The 21175-nt window shown below is 40.5% G+C and overlaps 10 non-coding genes across 10 annotated transcripts; all 10 read right to left on the bottom strand.

Annotated features, from left to right (window-relative positions):
- Positions 1–1083: 1083 nt before the first annotated feature.
- On the bottom strand, positions 1084–1301 carry LOC142142218 (small nucleolar RNA U3). The gene has a single exon (XR_012689144.1). It is a non-coding gene; the product is annotated as a small nucleolar RNA U3 (small nucleolar RNA).
- A 1960-nt stretch (positions 1302–3261) lies between these two features.
- On the bottom strand, positions 3262–3479 carry LOC142142186 (small nucleolar RNA U3). The gene has a single exon (XR_012689115.1). It is a non-coding gene; the product is annotated as a small nucleolar RNA U3 (small nucleolar RNA).
- Positions 3480–5439: 1960 nt separating this feature from the next.
- Positions 5440–5657, bottom strand: LOC142142185 (small nucleolar RNA U3). The gene has a single exon (XR_012689114.1). It is a non-coding gene; the product is annotated as a small nucleolar RNA U3 (small nucleolar RNA).
- A 1960-nt stretch (positions 5658–7617) lies between these two features.
- On the bottom strand, positions 7618–7835 carry LOC142142125 (small nucleolar RNA U3). Its single transcript, XR_012689062.1, has one exon. It is a non-coding gene; the product is annotated as a small nucleolar RNA U3 (small nucleolar RNA).
- Positions 7836–9795: 1960 nt separating this feature from the next.
- Positions 9796–10013, bottom strand: LOC142142124 (small nucleolar RNA U3). The gene has a single exon (XR_012689061.1). It is a non-coding gene; the product is annotated as a small nucleolar RNA U3 (small nucleolar RNA).
- A 1960-nt stretch (positions 10014–11973) lies between these two features.
- Positions 11974–12191, bottom strand: LOC142142220 (small nucleolar RNA U3). The gene has a single exon (XR_012689146.1). It is a non-coding gene; the product is annotated as a small nucleolar RNA U3 (small nucleolar RNA).
- Positions 12192–14151: 1960 nt separating this feature from the next.
- LOC142142123 (small nucleolar RNA U3) lies at positions 14152–14369 on the bottom strand. The gene has a single exon (XR_012689060.1). It is a non-coding gene; the product is annotated as a small nucleolar RNA U3 (small nucleolar RNA).
- A 1960-nt stretch (positions 14370–16329) lies between these two features.
- Positions 16330–16547, bottom strand: LOC142142122 (small nucleolar RNA U3). Its single transcript, XR_012689059.1, has one exon. It is a non-coding gene; the product is annotated as a small nucleolar RNA U3 (small nucleolar RNA).
- Positions 16548–18507: 1960 nt separating this feature from the next.
- LOC142142082 (small nucleolar RNA U3) lies at positions 18508–18725 on the bottom strand. Its single transcript, XR_012689023.1, has one exon. It is a non-coding gene; the product is annotated as a small nucleolar RNA U3 (small nucleolar RNA).
- Positions 18726–20661: 1936 nt separating this feature from the next.
- On the bottom strand, positions 20662–20879 carry LOC142142216 (small nucleolar RNA U3). The gene has a single exon (XR_012689142.1). It is a non-coding gene; the product is annotated as a small nucleolar RNA U3 (small nucleolar RNA).
- Positions 20880–21175: the final 296 nt, after the last annotated feature.

Genomic DNA, 21175 nt, shown 5'->3' with positions numbered 1-21175 from the left:
TTCTGTACCTTTATACAAAATAAAGATACATATTCAATCAAAAATTGTAAATCAATATTTGGCAGGTGTGGGTCTCAAATTGTTTGAAATTATCCAAAAACAAATTCCGGTACAATTACAATGAAATACAGATCCGAATTAAAATAGTAAGCACTAAAAACATTCATAATGGGAAAGAAAACTATGTATGGGCTGGAAGCTTGTGAGAAGGGCCCTTTAACCTCTCATACAAGTAACGCCATCATACTCCCAACAAGCAGAGGCGCGCAAACAATGCAACATAAAATGTTTTGATAACCTAATACCAACAAATTGCTTCCCCAGTTACATTTTTTTTTATTTTTTTTATTTCCTCTTATATATTGAAAGCCTGGGATCATGCTTTCGGGTCACTGAGCGCAAAAAATGTGTAAAAACACAAAAAAGTGCACAGGGTGCGGAACATCAAGCCCTCCTTAAAAGTGGAAGGTCCCCTTTATCTCCAACACCAAAAGGGGTCTTTTGGCCCCCCTTCACCGCAAAGCTCGGTGGTGTCCCTTTAGCCCTGGGTTTTGTCGAAGGTTTCCCCAGGGCAACTGAACTTTTGCCGCCCCCTTGAAAAGGGGAACCTCAGGCCACACCTCTACCCTAGATTGTGGTGAGGAGCTCATAGGGTCATCTGCACCCACCAATCTGTAAAATTCAAAAACAACAGTTGAGGTGACAAACCAAAGAGATGAATAAATAAGTAAGTGCAGAGCAAGTATGGCCCCAGTCTAATGGACAGGCTATTACAAAAATATGCTGTAAAAGAAATATTGGAAAAAGCATGGTCCTCGTCTTACTCTATCAACAAGGTTTCCCATTCCTCAATGATTTTTAGATATCTTTGGCTCACTACAACAGAAGCACATAACCCAGGTTCTCTCAGCTGCACCAATCTCAGGCCAGATGACCAAAGTAGCTTGTCCTTATTAAGAAAACCATTTCTAATATCATAAGACAGAACTTTACAAAAACAACAGCAAAGCAAATTCAGCTATACTGAAATCTTGTCTTAAGTTCTTTCATAACATTCTCTTTTGTTGACAATTCAGAAACCCAACCACTCAGCTGGTGATTTCACTCCTCTACTCTTCCACAAAGGAAAAGAGAAACAGTTATCAAAAGCAGATAGTAGCTACCATAAAGCAGCACTACAAGCTCACTTCACACTCAAGAGAAATCATTAAAACTCTTCCTCATGGTTGGTGAGTCTGTACACTTTAGAGCACATTTCCAAATGTATAAACTATAGAAATGATGCCTGAAAGTATAGTCTTAACAAACTACTCTTCCATTAAGACACCAGCTGACATGGCAGCCTTTTTAATATTATAGCGATTTTTAACGTTTTTCGTGTTGAATTTCTAGTTTTATTTTTTGGATGGTGATAAAGAATACTGCATTTATATTTAGAACCAACAATGTTCTCAACTGAATTTAATGAATATTTTGTTCTACTTTTGAGCACTCATTTGCTTATTTGTCATGGTGAAGTCGGAAGGGGATTTAGCTACTATCTTACAGACATGAAGTGCAGGGAGCCTATGCGGTCCTTTCATAGATGGCCACATGGCATACTACTCACAGTGGTCGCATAATCTATTCAGCTGTAGTACAATATTCTATGAATGAATGATGTGGCCGCCTATGCACAGACTACATATGGTGTCTACCATGGCAGCCCCCCACACACACACACTGGGTAAACACAAAACAAAAACAAAAAAGTTAAAATAAAACTTGAAGAAGCAAAAAAAATATAAAAAAGTTGGTGATCTGCAGTGCAGCCCGGGCAGGGGCAGGCTGGGTTCGGGGGCCGGGAGGCATCTCCCCCTTGGGTCGGTCCCATAGAGGGCTACTTTGGGCTGGGTCACTGGGCCACCTGCATTTTTTTCCTTTAAAAGGTTCCTAATTGGCTGCTGAATCGAGTCTTGTCCCCTGAGCTAAAATTTGCCAGCCCTCCCCTGGGCCCGGGCCCCCTGGCATGCCAGGGCCCTGGTAGTTAGTACCCTACCCCCCATCAGCATCCCTGGTCATATCTTGTTCCTAATGTCTTGAATTGTACCAGAAAGTATGAATGATTATGTTTTACGGTGTATTGTGCTTACAGCTTCGCTGCAACGTAATACATTTGAACGTAATGTATTGTATGTTTTCTGTACCTTTATACAAAATAAAGATACATATTCAATCAAAAATTGTAAATCAATATTTGGCAGGTGTGGGTCTCAAATTGTTTGAAATTATCCAAAAACAAATTCCGGTACAATTACAATGAAATACAGATCCGAATTAAAATAGTAAGCACTAAAAACATTCATAATGGGAAAGAAAACTATGTATGGGCTGGAAGCTTGTGAGAAGGGCCCTTTAACCTCTCATACAAGTAACGCCATCATACTCCCAACAAGCAGAGGCGCGCAAACAATGCAACATAAAATGTTTTGATAACCTAATACCAACAAATTGCTTCCCCAGTTACATTTTTTTTTATTTTTTTTATTTCCTCTTATATATTGAAAGCCTGGGATCATGCTTTCGGGTCACTGAGCGCAAAAAATGTGTAAAAACACAAAAAAGTGCACAGGGTGCGGAACATCAAGCCCTCCTTAAAAGTGGAAGGTCCCCTTTATCTCCAACACCAAAAGGGGTCTTTTGGCCCCCCTTCACCGCAAAGCTCGGTGGTGTCCCTTTAGCCCTGGGTTTTGTCGAAGGTTTCCCCAGGGCAACTGAACTTTTGCCGCCCCCTTGAAAAGGGGAACCTCAGGCCACACCTCTACCCTAGATTGTGGTGAGTAGCTCATAGGGTCATCTGCACCCACCAATCTGTAAAATTCAAAAACAACAGTTGAGGTGACAAACCAAAGAGATGAATAAATAAGTAAGTGCAGAGCAAGTATGGCCCCAGTCTAATGGACAGGCTATTACAAAAATATGCTGTAAAAGAAATATTGGAAAAAGCATGGTCCTCGTCTTACTCTATCAACAAGGTTTCCCATTCCTCAATGATTTTTAGATATCTTTGGCTCACTACAACAGAAGCACATAACCCAGGTTCTCTCAGCTGCACCAATCTCAGGCCAGATGACCAAAGTAGCTTGTCCTTATTAAGAAAACCATTTCTAATATCATAAGACAGAACTTTACAAAAACAACAGCAAAGCAAATTCAGCTATACTGAAATCTTGTCTTAAGTTCTTTCATAACATTCTCTTTTGTTGACAATTCAGAAACCCAACCACTCAGCTGGTGATTTCACTCCTCTACTCTTCCACAAAGGAAAAGAGAAACAGTCATCAAAAGCAGATAGTAGCTACCATAAAGCAGCACTACAAGCTCACTTCACACTCAAGAGAAATCATTAAAACTCTTCCTCATGGTTGGTGAGTCTGTACACTTTAGAGCACATTTCCAAATGTATAAACTATAGAAATGATGCCTGAAAGTATAGTCTTAACAAACTACTCTTCCATTAAGACACCAGCTGACATGGCAGCCTTTTTAATATTATAGCGATTTTTAACGTTTTTCGTGTTGAATTTCTAGTTTTATATTTTGGATGGTGATAAAGAATACTGCATTTATATTTAGAACCAACAATGTTCTCAACTGAATTTAATGAATATTTTGTTCTACTTTTGAGCACTCATTTGCTTATTTGTCATGGTGAAGTTGGAAGGAGATTTAGCTACTATCTTACAGACATGAAGTGCAGGGAGCCTATGCGGTCCTTCCATAGATGGCCACATGGCATACTACTCACAGTGGTCGCATAATCTATTCAGCTGTAGTACAATATTCTATGAATGAATGATGTGGCCGCCTATGCACAGACTACATATGGTGTCTACCATGGCAGCCCCCCACACACACACACTGGGTAAACACAAAACAAAAACAAAAAAGTTAAAATAAAACTTGAAGAAGCAAAAAAAATATAAAAAAGTTGGTGATCTGCAGTGCAGCCCGGGCAGGGGCAGGCTGGGTTCGGGGGCCGGGAGGCATCTCCCCCTTGGGTCGGTCCCATAGAGGGCTACTTTGGGCTGGGTCACTGGGCCACCTGCATTTTTTTCCTTTAAAAGGTTCCTAATTGGCTGCTGAATCGAGTCTTGTCCCCTGAGCTAAAATTTGCCAGCCCTCCCCTGGGCCCGGGCCCCCTGGCATGCCAGGGCCCTGGTAGTTAGTACCCTACCCCCCATCAGCATCCCTGGTCATATCTTGTTCCTAATGTCTTGAATTGTACCAGAAAGTATGAATGATTATGTTTTACGGTGTATTGTGCTTACAGCTTCGCTGCAACGTAATACATTTGAACGTAATGTATTGTATGTTTTCTGTACCTTTATACAAAATAAAGATACATATTCAATCAAAAATTGTAAATCAATATTTGGCAGGTGTGGGTCTCAAATTGTTTGAAATTATCCAAAAACAAATTCCGGTACAATTACAATGAAATACAGATCCGAATTAAAATAGTAAGCACTAAAAACATTCATAATGGGAAAGAAAACTATGTATGGGCTGGAAGCTTGTGAGAAGGGCCCTTTAACCTCTCATACAAGTAACGCCATCATACTCCCAACAAGCAGAGGCGCGCAAACAATGCAACATAAAATGTTTTGATAACCTAATACCAACAAATTGCTTCCCCAGTTACATTTTTTTTTATTTTTTTTATTTCCTCTTATATATTGAAAGCCTGGGATCATGCTTTCGGGTCACTGAGCGCAAAAAATGTGTAAAAACACAAAAAAGTGCACAGGGTGCGGAACATCAAGCCCTCCTTAAAAGTGGAAGGTCCCCTTTATCTCCAACACCAAAAGGGGTCTTTTGGCCCCCCTTCACCGCAAAGCTCGGTGGTGTCCCTTTAGCCCTGGGTTTTGTCGAAGGTTTCCCCAGGGCAACTGAACTTTTGCCGCCCCCTTGAAAAGGGGAACCTCAGGCCACACCTCTACCCTAGATTGTGGTGAGTAGCTCATAGGGTCATCTGCACCCACCAATCTGTAAAATTCAAAAACAACAGTTGAGGTGACAAACCAAAGAGATGAATAAATAAGTAAGTGCAGAGCAAGTATGGCCCCAGTCTAATGGACAGGCTATTACAAAAATATGCTGTAAAAGAAATATTGGAAAAAGCATGGTCCTCGTCTTACTCTATCAACAAGGTTTCCCATTCCTCAATGATTTTTAGATATCTTTGGCTCACTACAACAGAAGCACATAACCCAGGTTCTCTCAGCTGCACCAATCTCAGGCCAGATGACCAAAGTAGCTTGTCCTTATTAAGAAAACCATTTCTAATATCATAAGACAGAACTTTACAAAAACAACAGCAAAGCAAATTCAGCTATACTGAAATCTTGTCTTAAGTTCTTTCATAACATTCTCTTTTGTTGACAATTCAGAAACCCAACCACTCAGCTGGTGATTTCACTCCTCTACTCTTCCACAAAGGAAAAGAGAAACAGTCATCAAAAGCAGATAGTAGCTACCATAAAGCAGCACTACAAGCTCACTTCACACTCAAGAGAAATCATTAAAACTCTTCCTCATGGTTGGTGAGTCTGTACACTTTAGAGCACATTTCCAAATGTATAAACTATAGAAATGATGCCTGAAAGTATAGTCTTAACAAACTACTCTTCCATTAAGACACCAGCTGACATGGCAGCCTTTTTAATATTATAGCGATTTTTAACGTTTTTCGTGTTGAATTTCTAGTTTTATATTTTGGATGGTGATAAAGAATACTGCATTTATATTTAGAACCAACAATGTTCTCAACTGAATTTAATGAATATTTTGTTCTACTTTTAAGCACTCATTTGCTTATTTGTCATGGTGAAGTTGGAAGGAGATTTAGCTACTATCTTACAGACATGAAGTGCAGGGAGCCTATGCGGTCCTTCCATAGATGGCCACATGGCATACTACTCACAGTGGTCGCATAATCTATTCAGCTGTAGTACAATATTCTATGAATGAATGATGTGGCCGCCTATGCACAGACTACATATGGTGTCTACCATGGCAGCCCCCCACACACACACACTGGGTAAACACAAAACAAAAACAAAAAAGTTAAAATAAAACTTGAAGAAGCAAAAAAAATATAAAAAAGTTGGTGATCTGCAGTGCAGCCCGGGCAGGGGCAGGCTGGGTTCGGGGGCCGGGAGGCATCTCCCCCTTGGGTCGGTCCCATAGAGGGCTACTTTGGGCTGGGTCACTGGGCCACCTGCATTTTTTTCCTTTAAAAGGTTCCTAATTGGCTGCTGAATCGAGTCTTGTCCCCTGAGCTAAAATTTGCCAGCCCTCCCCTGGGCCCGGGCCCCCTGGCATGCCAGGGCCCTGGTAGTTAGTACCCTACCCCCCATCAGCATCCCTGGTCATATCTTGTTCCTAATGTCTTGAATTGTACCAGAAAGTATGAATGATTATGTTTTACGGTGTATTGTGCTTACAGCTTCGCTGCAACGTAATACATTTGAACGTAATGTATTGTATGTTTTCTGTACCTTTATACAAAATAAAGATACATATTCAATCAAAAATTGTAAATCAATATTTGGCAGGTGTGGGTCTCAAATTGTTTGAAATTATCCAAAAACAAATTCCGGTACAATTACAATGAAATACAGATCCGAATTAAAATAGTAAGCACTAAAAACATTCATAATGGGAAAGAAAACTATGTATGGGCTGGAAGCTTGTGAGAAGGGCCCTTTAACCTCTCATACAAGTAACGCCATCATACTCCCAACAAGCAGAGGCGCGCAAACAATGCAACATAAAATGTTTTGATAACCTAATACCAACAAATTGCTTCCCCAGTTACATTTTTTTTTATTTTGTTTATTTCCTCTTATATATTGAAAGCCTGGGATCATGCTTTCGGGTCACTGAGCGCAAAAAATGTGTAAAAACACAAAAAAGTGCACAGGGTGCGGAACATCAAGCCCTCCTTAAAAGTGGAAGGTCCCCTTTATCTCCAACACCAAAAGGGGTCTTTTGGCCCCCCTTCACCGCAAAGCTCGGTGGTGTCCCTTTAGCCCTGGGTTTTGTCGAAGGTTTCCCCAGGGCAACTGAACTTTTGCCGCCCCCTTGAAAAGGGGAACCTCAGGCCACACCTCTACCCTAGATTGTGGTGAGGAGCTCATAGGGTCATCTGCACCCACCAATCTGTAAAATTCAAAAACAACAGTTGAGGTGACAAACCAAAGAGATGAATAAATAAGTAAGTGCAGAGCAAGTATGGCCCCAGTCTAATGGACAGGCTATTACAAAAATATGCTGTAAAAGAAATATTGGAAAAAGCATGGTCCTCGTCTTACTCTATCAACAAGGTTTCCCATTCCTCAATGATTTTTAGATATCTTTGGCTCACTACAACAGAAGCACATAACCCAGGTTCTCTCAGCTGCACCAATCTCAGGCCAGATGACCAAAGTAGCTTGTCCTTATTAAGAAAACCATTTCTAATATCATAAGACAGAACTTTACAAAAACAACAGCAAAGCAAATTCAGCTATACTGAAATCTTGTCTTAAGTTCTTTCATAACATTCTCTTTTGTTGACAATTCAGAAACCCAACCACTCAGCTGGTGATTTCACTCCTCTACTCTTCCACAAAGGAAAAGAGAAACAGTCATCAAAAGCAGATAGTAGCTACCATAAAGCAGCACTACAAGCTCACTTCACACTCAAGAGAAATCATTAAAACTCTTCCTCATGGTTGGTGAGTCTGTACACTTTAGAGCACATTTCCAAATGTATAAACTATAGAAATGATCCCTGAAAGTATAGTCTTAACAAACTACTCTTCCATTAAGACACCAGCTGACATGGCAGCCTTTTTAATATTATAGCGATTTTTAACGTTTTTCGTGTTGAATTTCTAGTTTTATATTTTGGATGGTGATAAAGAATACTGCATTTATATTTAGAACCAACAATGTTCTCAACTGAATTTAATGAATATTTTGTTCTACTTTTGAGCACTCATTTGCTTATTTGTCATGGTGAAGTTGGAAGGAGATTTAGCTACTATCTTACAGACATGAAGTGCAGGGAGCCTATGCGGTCCTTCCATAGATGGCCACATAACATACTACTCACAGTGGTCGCATAATCTATTCAGCTGTAGTACAATATTCTATGAATGAATGATGTGGCCGCCTATGCACAGACTACATATGGTGTCTACCATGGCAGCCCCCCACACACACACACTGGGTAAACACAAAACAAAAACAAAAAAGTTAAAATAAAACTTGAAGAAGCAAAAAAAATATAAAAAAGTTGGTGATCTGCAGTGCAGCCCGGGCAGGGGCAGGCTGGGTTCGGGGGCCGGGAGGCATCTCCCCCTTGGGTCGGTCCCATAGAGGGCTACTTTGGGCTGGGTCACTGGGCCACCTGCATTTTTTTCCTTTAAAAGGTTCCTAATTGGCTGCTGAATCGAGTCTTGTCCCCTGAGCTAAAATTTGCCAGCCCTCCCCTGGGCCCGGGCCCCCTGGCATGCCAGGGCCCTGGTAGTTAGTACCCTACCCCCCATCAGCATCCCTGGTCATATCTTGTTCCTAATGTCTTGAATTGTACCAGAAAGTATGAATGATTATGTTTTACGGTGTATTGTGCTTACAGCTTCGCTGCAACGTAATACATTTGAACGTAATGTATTGTATGTTTTCTGTACCTTTATACAAAATAAAGATACATATTCAATCAAAAATTGTAAATCAATATTTGGCAGGTGTGGGTCTCAAATTGTTTGAAATTATCCAAAAACAAATTCCGGTACAATTACAATGAAATACAGATCCGAATTAAAATAGTAAGCACTAAAAACATTCATAATGGGAAAGAAAACTATGTATGGGCTGGAAGCTTGTGAGAAGGGCCCTTTAACCTCTCATACAAGTAACGCCATCATACTCCCAACAAGCAGAGGCGCGCAAACAATGCAACATAAAATGTTTTGATAACCTAATACCAACAAATTGCTTCCCCAGTTACATTTTTTTTTATTTTTTTTATTTCCTCTTATATATTGAAAGCCTGGGATCATGCTTTTGGGTCACTGAGCGCAAAAAATGTGTAAAAACACAAAAAAGTGCACAGGGTGCGGAACATCAAGCCCTCCTTAAAAGTGGAAGGTCCCCTTTATCTCCAACACCAAAAGGGGTCTTTTGGCCCCCCTTCACCGCAAAGCTCGGTGGTGTCCCTTTAGCCCTGGGTTTTGTCGAAGGTTTCCCCAGGGCAACTGAACTTTTGCCGCCCCCTTGAAAAGGGGAACCTCAGGCCACACCTTTACCCTAGATTGTGGTGAGGAGCTCATAGGGTCATCTGCACCCACCAATCTGTAAAATTCAAAAACAACAGTTGAGGTGACAAACCAAAGAGATGAATAAATAAGTAAGTGCAGAGCAAGTATAGCCCCAGTCTAATGGACAGGCTATTACAAAAATATGCTGTAAAAGAAATATTGGAAAAAACATGGTCCTCGTCTTACTCTATCAACAAGGTTTCCCATTCCTCAATGATTTTTAGATATCTTTGGCTCACTACAACAGAAGCACATAACCCAGGTTCTCTCAGCTGCACCAATCTCAGGCCAGATGACCAAAGTAGCTTGTCCTTATTAAGAAAACCATTTCTAATATCATAAGACAGAACTTTACAAAAACAACAGCAAAGCAAATCCAGTTATACTGAAATCTCATCTTATGTTCTTTCATAACATTCTCTGTTGTTGACAATTCAGAAAACCAACCACTCAGCTGGTGATTTCACTCCTCTACTCTTCCACAAAGGAAAAGAGAAACAGTCATCAAAAGCAGATAGTAGCTACCATAAAGCAGCACTACAAGCTCACTTCACACTCAAGAGAAATCATTAAAACTCTTCCTCATGGTTGGTGAGTCTGTACACTTTAGAGCACATTTCCAAATGTATAAACTATAGAAATGATCCCTGAAAGTATAGTCTTAACAAACTACTCTTCCATTAAGACACCAGCTGACATGGCAGCCTTTTTAATATTATAGCGATTTTTAACGTTTTTCGTGTTGAATTTCTAGTTTTATATTTTGGATGGTGATAAAGAATACTGCATTTATATTTAGAACCAACAATGTTCTCAACTGAATTTAATGAATATTTTGTTCTACTTTTGAGCATTCATTTGCTTATTTGTCATGGTGAAGTTGGAAGGGGATTTAGCTACTATCTTACAGACATGAAGTGCAGGGAGCCTATGCGGTCCTTCCATAGATGGCCACATGGCATACTACTCACAGTGGTCGCATAATCTATTCAGCTGTAGTACAATATTCTATGAATGAATGATGTGGCCGCCTATGCACAGACTACATATGGTGTCTACCATGGCAGCCCCCCACACACACACACTGGGTAAACACAAAACAAAAACAAAAAAGTTAAAATAAAACTTGAAGAAGCAAAAAAAATATAAAAAAGTTGGTGATCTGCAGTGCAGCCCAGGCAGGGGCAGGCTGGGTTCGGGGGCCGGGAGGCATCTCCCCCTTGGGTCGGTCCCATAGAGGGCTACTTTGGGCTGGGTCACTGGGCCACCTGCATTTTTTTCCTTTAAAAGGTTCCTAATTGGCTGCTGAATCGAGTCTTGTCCCCTGAGCTAAAATTTGCCAGCCCTCCCCTGGGCCCGGGCCCCCTGGCATGCCAGGGCCCTGGTAGTTAGTACCCTACCCCCCATCAGCATCCCTGGTCATATCTTGTTCCTAATGTCTTGAATTGTACCAGAAAGTATGAATGATTATGTTTTATGGTGTATTGTGCTTACAGCTTCGCTGCAACGTAATACATTTGAACGTAATGTATTGTATGTTTTCTGTACCTTTATACAAAATAAAGATACATATTCAATCAAAAATTGTAAATCAATATTTGGCAGGTGTGGGTCTCAAATTGTTTAAAATTATCCAAAAACAAATTCCGGTACAATTACAATGAAATACAGATCCGAATTAAAATAGTAAGCACTAAAAACATTCATAATGGGAAAGAAAACTATGTATGGGCTGGAAGCTTGTGAGAAGGGCCCTTTAACCTCTCATACAAGTAACGCCATCATACTCCCAACAAGCAGAGGCGCGCAAACAATGCAACATAAAATGTTTTGATAACCTAATACCAACAAATTGCTTCCCCAGTTAAAATTTTTTTTATTTTTTTTATTTCCTCTTATATATTGAAAGCCTGGGATCATGCTTTCGGGTCACTGAGCGCAAAAAATGTGTAAAAACACAAAAAAGTGCACAGGGTGCGGAACATCAAGCCCTCCTTAAAAGTGGAAGGTCCCCTTTATATCCAACACCAAAAGGGGTCTTTTGGCCCCCCTTCACCGCAAAGCTCGGTGGTGTCCCTTTAGCCCTGGGTTTTGTCGAAGGTTTCCCCAGGGCAACTGAACTTTTGCCGCCCCCTTGAAAAGGGGAACCTCAGGCCACACCTCTACCCTAGATTGTGGTGAGGAGCTCATAGGGTCATCTGCACCCACCAATCTGTAAAATTCAAAAACAACAGTTGAGGTGACAAACCAAAGAGATGAATAAATAAGTAAGTGCAGAGCAAGTATGGCCCCAGTCTAATGGACAGGCTATTACAAAAATATGCTGTAAAAGAAATATTGGAAAAAGCATGGTCCTCGTCTTACTCTATCAACAAGGTTTCCCATTCCTCAATGATTTTTAGATATCTTTGGCTCACTACAACAGAAGCACATAACCCAGGTTCTCTCAGCTGCACCAATCTCAGGCCAGATGACCAAAGTAGCTTGTCCTTATTAAGAAAACCATTTCTAATATCATAAGACAGAACTTTACAAAAACAACAGCAAAGCAAATTCAGCTATACTGAAATCTTGTCTTAAGTTCTTTCATAACATTCTCTTTTGTTGACAATTCAGAAACCCAACCACTCAGCTGGTGATTTGACTCCTCTACTCTTCCACAAAGGAAAAGAGAAACAGTCATCAAAAGCAGATAGTAGCTACCATAAAGCAGCACTACAAGCTCACTTCACACTCAAGAGAAATCATTAAAACTCTTCCTCATGGTTGGTGAGTCTGTACACTTTAGAGCACATTTCCAAATGTATAAACTATAGAAATGATCCCTGAAAATATAGTCTTAACAAACTACTCTTCCATTAAGACACCAGCTGACATGGCAGCCTTTTTAATATTATAGCGATTTTTAACGTTTTTCGTGTTGAATTTCTAGTTTTATATTTTGGATGGTGATAAAGAATACTGCATTTATATTTAGAACCAACAATGTTCTCAACTGAATTTAATGAATATTTTGTTCTACTTTTGAGCACTCATTTGCTTATTTGTCATGGTGAAGTTGGAAGGGGATTTAGCTACTATCTTACAGACATGAAGTGCAGGGAGCCTATGCGGTCCTTCCATAGATGGCCACATGGCATACTACTCACAGTGGTCGCATAATCTATTCAGCTGTAGTACAATATTCTATGAATGAATGATGTGGCCGCCTATGCACAGACTACATATGGTGTCTACCATGGCAGCCCCCCACACACACACACTGGGTAAACACAAAACAAAAACAAAAAAGTTAAAATAAAACTTGAAGAAGCAAAAAAAATATAAAAAAGTTGGTGATCTGCAGTGCAGCCCGGGCAGGGGCAGGCTGGGTTCGGGGGCCGGGAGGCATCTCCCCCTTGGGTCGGTCCCATAGAGGGCTACTTTGGGCTGGGTCACTGGGCCACCTGCATTTTTTTCCTTTAAAAGGTTCCTAATTGGCTGCTGAATCGAGTCTTGTCCCCTGAGCTAAAATTTGCCAGCCCTCCCCTGGGCCCGGGCCCCCTGGCATGCCAGGGCCCTGGTAGTTAGTACCCTACCCCCCATCAGCATCCCTGGTCATATCTTGTTCCTAATGTCTTGAATTGTACCAGAAAGTATGAATGATTATGTTTTACGGTGTATTGTGCTTACAGCTTCGCTGCAACGTAATACATTTGAACGTAATGTATTGTATGTTTTCTGTACCTTTATACAAAATAAAGATACATATTCAATCAAAAATTGTAAATCAATATTTGGCAGGTGTGGGTCTCAAATTGTTTGAAATTATCCAAAAACAAATTCCGGTACAATTACAATGAAATACAGATCCGAATTAAAATAGTAAGCACTAAAAACATTCATAATGGGAAAGAAAACTATGTATGGGCTGGAAGCTTGTGAGAAGGGCCCTTTAACCTCTCATACAAGTAACGCCATCATACTCCCAACAAGCAGAGGCGCGCAAACAATGCAACATAAAATGTTTTGATAACCTAATACCAACAAATTGCTTCCCCAGTTACATTTTTTTTTATTTTTTTTATTTCCTCTTATATATTGAAAGCCTGGGATCATGCTTTCGGGTCACTGAGCGCAAAAAATGTGTAAAAACACAAAAAAGTGCACAGGGTGCGGAACATCAAGCCCTCCTTAAAAGTGGAAGGTCCCCTTTATCTCCAACACCAAAAGGGGTCTTTTGGCCCCCCTTCACCGCAAAGCTCGGTGGTGTCCCTTTAGCCCTGGGTTTTGTCGAAGGTTTCCCCAGGGCAACTGAACTTTTGCCGCCCCCTTGAAAAGGGGAACCTCAGGCCACACCTCTACCCTAGATTGTGGTGAGTAGCTCATAGGGTCATCTGCACCCACCAATCTGTAAAATTCAAAAACAACAGTTGAGGTGACAAACCAAAGAGATGAATAAATAAGTAAGTGCAGAGCAAGTATGGCCCCAGTCTAATGGACAGGCTATTACAAAAATATGCTGTAAAAGAAATATTGGAAAAAGCATGGTCCTCGTCTTACTCTATCAACAAGGTTTCCCATTCCTCAATGATTTTTAGATATCTTTGGCTCACTACAACAGAAGCACATAACCCAGGTTCTCTCAGCTGCACCAATCTCAGGCCAGATGACCAAAGTAGCTTGTCCTTATTAAGAAAACCATTTCTAATATCATAAGACAGAACTTTACAAAAACAACAGCAAAGCAAATTCAGCTATACTGAAATCTTGTCTTAAGTTCTTTCATAACATTCTCTTTTGTTGACAATTCAGAAACCCAACCACTCAGCTGGTGATTTCACTCCTCTACTCTTCCACAAAGGAAAAGAGAAACAGTCATCAAAAGCAGATAGTAGCTACCATAAAGCAGCACTACAAGCTCACTTCACACTCAAGAGAAATCATTAAAACTCTTCCTCATGGTTGGTGAGTCTGTACACTTTAGAGCACATTTCCAAATGTATAAACTATAGAAATGATCCCTGAAAGTATAGTCTTAACAAACTACTCTTCCATTAAGACACCAGCTGACATGGCAGCCTTTTTAATATTATAGCGATTTTTAACGTTTTTCGTGTTGAATTTCTAGTTTTATATTTTGGATGGTGATAAAGAATACTGCATTTATATTTAGAACCAACAATGTTCTCAACTGAATTTAATGAATATTTTGTTCTACTTTTGAGCACTCATTTGCTTATTTGTCATGGTGAAGTTGGAAGGAGATTTAGCTACTATCTTACAGACATGAAGTGCAGGGAGCCTATGCGGTCCTTCCATAGATGGCCACATAACATACTACTCACAGTGGTCGCATAATCTATTCAGCTGTAGTACAATATTCTATGAATGAATGATGTGGCCGCCTATGCACAGACTACATATGGTGTCTACCATGGCAGCCCCCCACACACACACACTGGGTAAACACAAAACAAAAACAAAAAAGTTAAAATAAAACTTGAAGAAGCAAAAAAAATATAAAAAAGTTGGTGATCTGCAGTGCAGCCCGGGCAGGGGCAGGCTGGGTTCGGGGGCCGGGAGGCATCTCCCCCTTGGGTCGGTCCCATAGAGGGCTACTTTGGGCTGGGTCACTGGGCCACCTGCATTTTTTTCCTTTAAAAGGTTCCTAATTGGCTGCTGAATCGAGTCTTGTCCCCTGAGCTAAAATTTGCCAGCCCTCCCCTGGGCCCGGGCCCCCTGGCATGCCAGGGCCCTGGTAGTTAGTACCCTACCCCCCATCAGCATCCCTGGTCATATCTTGTTCCTAATGTCTTGAATTGTACCAGAAAGTATGAATGATTATGTTTTACGGTGTATTGTGCTTACAGCTTCGCTGCAACGTAATACATTTGAACGTAATGTATTGTATGTTTTCTGTACCTTTATACAAAATAAAGATACATATTCAATCAAAAATTGTAAATCAATATTTGGCAGGTGTGGGTCTCAAATTGTTTGAAATTATCCAAAAACAAATTCCGGTACAATTACAATGAAATACAGATCCGAATTAAAATAGTAAGCACTAAAAACATTCATAATGGGAAAGAAAACTATGTATGGGCTGGAAGCTTGTGAGAAGGGCCCTTTAACCTCTCATACAAGTAACGCCATCATACTCCCAACAAGCAGAGGCGCGCAAACAATGCAACATAAAATGTTTTGATAACCTAATACCAACAAATTGCTTCCCCAGTTACATTTTTTTTTATTTTTTTTATTTCCTCTTATATATTGAAAGCCTGGGATCATGCTTTTGGGTCACTGAGCGCAAAAAATGTGTAAAAACACAAAAAAGTGCACAGGGTGCGGAACATCAAGCCCTCCTTAAAAGTGGAAGGTCCCCTTTATCTCCAACACCAAAAGGGGTCTTTTGGCCCCCCTTCACCGCAAAGCTCGGTGGTGTCCCTTTAGCCCTGGGTTTTGTCGAAGGTTTCCCCAGGGCAACTGAACTTTTGCCGCCCCCTTGAAAAGGGGAACCTCAGGCCACACCTTTACCCTAGATTGTGGTGAGGAGCTCATAGGGTCATCTGCACCCACCAATCTGTAAAATTCAAAAACAACAGTTGAGGTGACAAACCAAAGAGATGAATAAATAAGTAAGTGCAGAGCAAGTATAGCCCCAGTCTAATGGACAGGCTATTACAAAAATATGCTGTAAAAGAAATATTGGAAAAAACATGGTCCTCGTCTTACTCTATCAACAAGGTTTCCCATTCCTCAATGATTTTTAGATATCTTTGGCTCACTACAACAGAAGCACATAACCCAGGTTCTCTCAGCTGCACCAATCTCAGGCCAGATGACCAAAGTAGCTTGTCCTTATTAAGAAAACCATTTCTAATATCATAAGACAGAACTTTACAAAAACAACAGCAAAGCAAATCCAGTTATACTGAAATCTCATCTTATGTTCTTTCATAACATTCTCTGTTGTTGACAATTCAGAAAACCAACCACTCAGCTGGTGATTTCACTCCTCTACTCTTCCACAAAGGAAAAGAGAAACAGTCATCAAAAGCAGATAGTAGCTACCATAAAGCAGCACTACAAGCTCACTTCACACTCAAGAGAAATCATTAAAACTCTTCCTCATGGTTGGTGAGTCTGTACACTTTAGAGCACATTTCCAAATGTATAAACTATAGAAATGATCCCTGAAAGTATAGTCTTAACAAACTACTCTTCCATTAAGACACCAGCTGACATGGCAGCCTTTTTAATATTATAGCGATTTTTAACGTTTTTCGTGTTGAATTTCTAGTTTTATATTTTGGATGGTGATAAAGAATACTGCATTTATATTTAGAACCAACAATGTTCTCAACTGAATTTAATGAATATTTTGTTCTACTTTTGAGCATTCATTTGCTTATTTGTCATGGTGAAGTTGGAAGGGGATTTAGCTACTATCTTACAGACATGAAGTGCAGGGAGCCTATGCGGTCCTTCCATAGATGGCCACATGGCATACTACTCACAGTGGTCGCATAATCTATTCAGCTGTAGTACAATATTCTATGAATGAATGATGTGGCCGCCTATGCACAGACTACATATGGTGTCTACCATGGCAGCCCCCCACACACACACACTGGGTAAACACAAAACAAAAACAAAAAAGTTAAAATAAAACTTGAAGAAGCAAAAAAAATATAAAAAAGTTGGTGATCTGCAGTGCAGCCCGGGCAGGGGCAGGCTGGGTTCGGGGGCCGGGAGGCATCTCCCCCTTGGGTCGGTCCCATAGAGGGCTACTTTGGGCTGGGTCACTGGGCCACCTGCATTTTTTTCCTTTAAAAGGTTCCTAATTGGCTGCTGAATCGAGTCTTGTCCCCTGAGCTAAAATTTGCCAGCCCTCCCCTGGGCCCGGGCCCCCTGGCATGCCAGGGCCCTGGTAGTTAGTACCCTACCCCCCATCAGCATCCCTGGTCATATCTTGTTCCTAATGTCTTGAATTGTACCAGAAAGTATGAATGATTATGTTTTACGGTGTATTGTGCTTACAGCTTCGCTGCAACGTAATACATTTGAACGTAATGTATTGTATGTTTTCTGTACCTTTATACAAAATAAAGATACATATTCAATCAAAAATTGTAAATCAATATTTGGCAGGTGTGGGTCTCAAATTGTTTGAAATTATCCAAAAACAAATTCCGGTACAATTACAATGAAATACAGATCCGAATTAAAATAGTAAGAACTAAAAACATTCATAATGGGAAAGAAAACTATGTATGGGCTGGAAGCTTGTGAGAAGGGCCCTTTAACCTCTCCTACAAGTAACGCCATCATACTCCCAACAAGCAGAGGCGCGCAAACAATGCAACATAAAATGTTTTGATAACCTAATACCAACAAATTGCTTCCCCAGTTACATTTTTTTTTATTTTTTTTATTTCCTCTTATATATTGAAAGCCTGGGATCATGCTTTTGGGTCACTGAGCGCAAAAAATGTGTAAAAACACAAAAAAGTGCACAGGGTGCGGAACATCAAGCCCTCCTTAAAAGTGGCAGGTCCCCTTTATCTCCAACACCAAAAGGGGTCTTTTGGCCCCCCTTCACCGCAAAGCTCGGTGGTGTCCCTTTAGCCCTGGGTTTTGTCGAAGGTTTCCCCAGGGCAACTGAACTTTTGCCGCCCCCTTGAAAAGGGGAACCTCAGGCCACACCTCTACCCTAGATTGTGGTGAGGAGCTCATAGGGTCATCTGCACCCACCAATCTGTAAAATTCAAAAACAACAGTTGAGGTGACAAACCAAAGAGATGAATAAATAAGTAAGTGCAGAGCAAGTATGGCCCCAGTCTAATGGCCAGGCTATTACAAAAATATGCTGTAAAAGAAATATTGGAAAAAACATGGTCCTCGTCTTACTCTATCAACAAGGTTTCCCATTCCTCAATGATTTTTAGATATCTTTGGCTCACTACAACAGAAGCACATAACCCAGGTTCTCTCAGCTGCACCAATCTCAGGCCAAATGACCAAAGTAGCTTGTCCTTATTAAGAAAACCATTTCTAATATCATAAGACAGAACTTTACAAAAACAACAGCAAAGCAAATCCAGCTATACTGAAATCTCGGCTTAAGTTCTTTCATAACATTCTCTGTTGTTGACAATTCAGAAACCCAACCACTCAGCTGGTGATTTCACTCCTCTACTCTTCCACAAAGGAAAAGAGAAACAGTCATCAAAAGCAGATAGTAGCTACCATAAAGCAGCACTACAAGCTCACTTCACACTCAAGAGAAATCATTAAAACTCTTCCTCATGGTTGGTGAGTCTGTACACTTTAGAGCACATTTCCAAATGTATAAACTATAGAAATGATCCCTAAAAGTATAGTCTTAACAAACTACTCTTCCATTAAGACACCAGCTGACATGGCAGCCTTTTTAATATTATAGCGATTTTTAACGTTTTTCGTGTTGAATTTCTAGTTTTATTTTTTGGATGGTGATAAAGAATACTGCATTTATATTTAGAACCAACAATGTTCTCAACTGAATTTAATGAATATTTTGTTCTACTTTTGAGCACTCATTTGCTTATTTGTCATGGTGAAGTCGGAAGGGGATTTAGCTACTATCTTACAGACATGAAGTGCAGGGAGCCTATGCGGTCCTTCCATAGATGGCCACATGGCATACTACTCACAGTGGTCGCATAATCTATTCAGCTGTAGTACAATATTCTATGAATGAATGATGTGGCCGCCTATGCACAGACTACATATGGTGTCTACCATGGCAGCCCCCCACACACACACACTGGGTAAACACAAAACAAAAACAGAAAAGTTAAAATAAAACTTGAAGAAGCAAAAAAAATATAAAAAAGTTGGTGATCTGCAGTGCAGCCCGGGCAGGGGCAGGCTGGGTTCGGGGGCCGGGAGGCATCTCCCCCTTGGGTCGGTCCCATAGAGGGCTACTTTGGGCTGGGTCACTGGGCCACCTGCATTTTTTTCCTTTAAAAGGTTCCTAATTGGCTGCTGAATCGAGTCTTGTCCCCTTAGCTAAAATTTGCCAGCCCTCCCCTGGGCCCTGGTATTTAGTACCCTACCCCCCATCAGCATCCCTGGTCATATCTTGTTCCTAATGTCTTGAATTGTACCAGAAAGTATGAATGATTATGTTTTACGGTGTATTGTGCTTACAGCTTCGCTGCAACGTAATACATTTGAACGTAATGTATTGTATGTTTTCTGTACCTTTATACAAAATAAAGATACATATTCAATCAAAAATTGTAAATCAATATTTGGCAGGTGTGGGTCTCAAATTGTTTGAAATTATCCAAAAACAAATTCCGGTACAATTACAATGAAATACAGATCCGAATTAAAATAGTAAGAACTAAAAACATTCATAATGGGAAAGAAAACTATGTATGGGCTGGAAGCTTGTGAGAAGGGCCCTTTAACCTCTCATACAAGTAACGCCATCATACTCCCAACAAGCAGAGGCGTGCAAACAATGCAACATAAAATGTTTTGATAACCTAATACCAACAAATTGCTTCCCCAGTTACATTTTTTTTTATTTTTTTTATTTCCTCTTATATATTGAAAGCCTGGGATCATGCTTTTGGGTCACTGAGCGCAAAAAATGTGTAAAAACACAAAAAAGTGCACAGGGTGCGGAACATCAAGCCCTCCTTAAAAGTGGCAGGTCCCCTTTATCTCCAACACCAAAAGGGGTCTTTTGGCCCCCCTTCACCGCAAAGCTCGGTGGTGTCCCTTTAGCCCTGGGTTTTGTCGAAGGTTTCCCCAGGGCAACTGAACTTTTGCCGCCCCCTTGAAAAGGGGAACCTCAGGCCACACCTCTACCCTAGATTGTGGTGAGGAGCTCATAGGGTCATCTGCACCCACCAATCTGTAAAATTCAAAAACAACAGTTGAGGTGACAAACCAAAGAGATGAATAAATAAGTAAGTGCAGAGCAAGTATGGCCCCAGTCTAATGGCCAGGCTATTACAAAAATATGCTGTAAAAGAAATATTGGAAAAAACATGGTCCTCGTCTTACTCTATCAACAAGGTTTCCCATTCCTCAATGATTTTTAGATATCTTTGGCTCACTACAACAGAAGCACATAACCCAGGTTCTCTCAGCTGCACCAATCTCAGGCCAGATGACCAAAGTAGCTTGTCCTTATTAAGAAAACCATTTCTAATATCATAAGACAGAACTTTACAAAAACAACAGCAAAGCAAATCCAGCTATACTGAAATCTCAGCTTAAGTTCTTTCATAACATTCTCTGTTGTTGACAATTCAGAAACCCAACCACTCAGCTGGTGATTTGACTCCTCTACTTTTCCACAAAGGAGAAGAGAAACAGTCATCAAAAGCAGATAGTAGCTACCATAAAGCAGCACTACAAGCTCACTTCACACTCAAGAGAAATCATTAAAACTATTCCTCATGGTTGGTGAGTCTGTACACTTTAGAGCACATTTCCAAATGTATAAACTATAGAAATGATCCCTGAAAGTATAGTCTTAACAAACTACTCTTCCATTAAGACACCAGCTGACATGGCAGCCTTTTTAATATTATAGCGATTTTTAACGTTTTCCGTGTTGAATTTCTAGTTTTATTTTTTGGATGGTGATAAAGATTACTGCATTTATATTTAGAACCAACAATGTTCTCAACTGAATTTAATGAATATTTTGTTCTACTTTTGAGCACTCATTTGCTTATTTGTCATGGTGAAGTCGGAAGGGGATTTAGCTACTATCTTACAGACATGAAGTGCAGGGAGCCTATGCGGTCCTTCCATAGATGGCCACATGG

The sequence above is a fragment of the Mixophyes fleayi genome, chromosome 2, assembly GCF_038048845.1.
Source record: "Mixophyes fleayi isolate aMixFle1 chromosome 2, aMixFle1.hap1, whole genome shotgun sequence".
Classification (NCBI taxonomy): Eukaryota; Metazoa; Chordata; class Amphibia; order Anura; family Limnodynastidae; genus Mixophyes; species Mixophyes fleayi.
The sequence above is the reverse complement of the archived record's forward strand: the minus strand, read 5'-3'. Positions and strand labels throughout refer to the sequence as shown.